The sequence below is a fragment of the Triticum aestivum genome, unplaced genomic scaffold (genome assembly GCF_018294505.1).
Source record: "Triticum aestivum cultivar Chinese Spring unplaced genomic scaffold, IWGSC CS RefSeq v2.1 scaffold9881, whole genome shotgun sequence".
In the NCBI taxonomy this organism is placed as follows: Eukaryota; Viridiplantae; Streptophyta; class Magnoliopsida; order Poales; family Poaceae; genus Triticum; species Triticum aestivum.
Genome location: NW_025259668.1, coordinates 1 through 1719, shown reverse-complemented (window position 1 = coordinate 1719; position 1719 = coordinate 1). Strand labels below are relative to the sequence as shown.

The following is a 1719-nucleotide window of genomic DNA, read 5'->3' as shown; positions in this document are numbered from 1 at the left end:
TATGTTTAAGCTCGATGCTCATTGCTCGCGCGTCTTGGGGCGGCTTTGTGGCGCGAAGAGCGCGTTCTGAAAGGGGTGGAAAAAACTCGTGTTGCTGCGGTATGGAGGGAGGGGTGGAAACCGTGGAAAACTCGTCTCCGTGATTGAGCGGGAGAGTAAGTAGTATAGGACATTATCCATTGTTAGGGAACGGTTGTAATGGTAGTGAGAATGTAGAATCGTCTTTGGAGCGGACCTGGGAGTGGCAAGCATAAGGGACGAAGACGGGGAAACATGTCGGATGCGATCATACCAGCACTAAAGCACCGGATCCCATCAGAACTCCGAAGTTAAGCGTGCTTGGGCGAGAGTAGTACTAGGATGGGTGACCTCCCGGGAAGTCCTCGTGTTGCATTCCTTTTATAATTATTTTTTGCGCCTTGTGACAAACATGTCGCACGTGCGCGATATAGATTAATCCCGTTATATTATGTTTGACTTTTGCGATATGTTTAAGCTCAATGCTCATTGCTCGCGCGTCTTGGGGCGGCTTTGTGGCGCGAAGAGCGCGTTCTGAAAGGGGTGGAAAAAACTCGTGTTGTTGCGGTATGGAGGGAGGGGTGGAAACCGTGGAAAACTCGTCTCCGTGATTGAGCGGGAGAGTAAGTAGTATAGGACATTATCCATTGTTAGGGAACGGTTGTAATGGTAGTGAGAATGTAGAATCGTCTTTGGAGCGGACCTCGGAGTGGCAAGCATAAGGGACGAAGACGGGGAAACATGTCGGATGCGATCATACCAGCACTAAAGCACCGGATCCCATCAAAACTCCGAAGTTAAGCGTGCTTGGGCGAGAGTAGTACTAGGATGGGTGACCTCCTGGGAAGTCCTCGTGTTGCATTCCTTTTATAATTATTTTTTGCGCCTTGTGACAAACATGTCGCACGTGCGCGATATAGATTAATCCCGTTATATTATGTTTGACGTTTGCGATATGTTTAAGCTCGATGCTCATTGCTCGCGCGTCTTGGGGCGGCTTTGTGGCGCGAAGAGCGCGTTCTGAAAGGGGTGGAAAAAACTCGTGTTGTTGCGGTATGGAGGGAGGGGTGGAAACCGTGGAAAACTCGTCTCCGTGATTGAGCGGGAGAGTAAGTAGTATAGGACATTATCCATTGTTAGGGAACGGTTGTAATGGTAGTGAGAATGTAGAATCGTCTTTGGAGCGGACCTCGGAGTGGCAAGCATAAGGGACGAAGATGGGGAAACATGTCGGATGCGATCATACCAGCACTAAAGCACCGGATCCCATCAAAACTCCGAAGTTAAGCGTGCTTGGGCGAGAGTAGTACTAGGATGGGTGACCTCCTGGGAAGTCCTCGTGTTGCATTCCTTTTATAATTATTTTTTGCGCCTTGTGACAAACATGTCGCACGTGCGCGATATATATTAATCCCGTTATATTATGTTTGACGTTTGCGATATGTTTAAGCTCGATGCTCATTGCTCGCGCGTCTTGGGGCGGCTTTGTGGCGCGAAGAGCGCGTTCTGAAAGGGGTGGAAAAAACTCGTGTTGCTGCGGTATGGAGGGAGGGGTGGAAACCGTGGAAAACTCGTCTCCGTGATTGAGCGGGAGAGTAAGTAGTATAGGACATTATCCATTGTTAGGGAACGGTTGTAATGGTAGTGAGAATGTAGAATCGTGTTTGGAGCGGACCTGGGAGTGGCAAGCATAAGGGACGA

At 49.3% G+C, this 1719-nt stretch overlaps 3 non-coding genes across 3 annotated transcripts; all 3 read left to right on the top strand.

The window, feature by feature from the left end:
• Positions 1-278: 278 nt before the first annotated feature.
• LOC123177742 (5S ribosomal RNA) lies at positions 279-397 on the top strand. The gene has a single exon (XR_006489098.1). It is a non-coding gene; the product is annotated as a 5S ribosomal RNA (ribosomal RNA).
• A 367-nt stretch (positions 398-764) lies between these two features.
• LOC123177744 (5S ribosomal RNA) lies at positions 765-883 on the top strand. The gene has a single exon (XR_006489101.1). It is a non-coding gene; the product is annotated as a 5S ribosomal RNA (ribosomal RNA).
• Positions 884-1250: 367 nt separating this feature from the next.
• LOC123177743 (5S ribosomal RNA) lies at positions 1251-1369 on the top strand. Its single transcript, XR_006489099.1, has one exon. It is a non-coding gene; the product is annotated as a 5S ribosomal RNA (ribosomal RNA).
• The last annotated feature ends 350 nt before the right edge of the window (positions 1370-1719 follow it).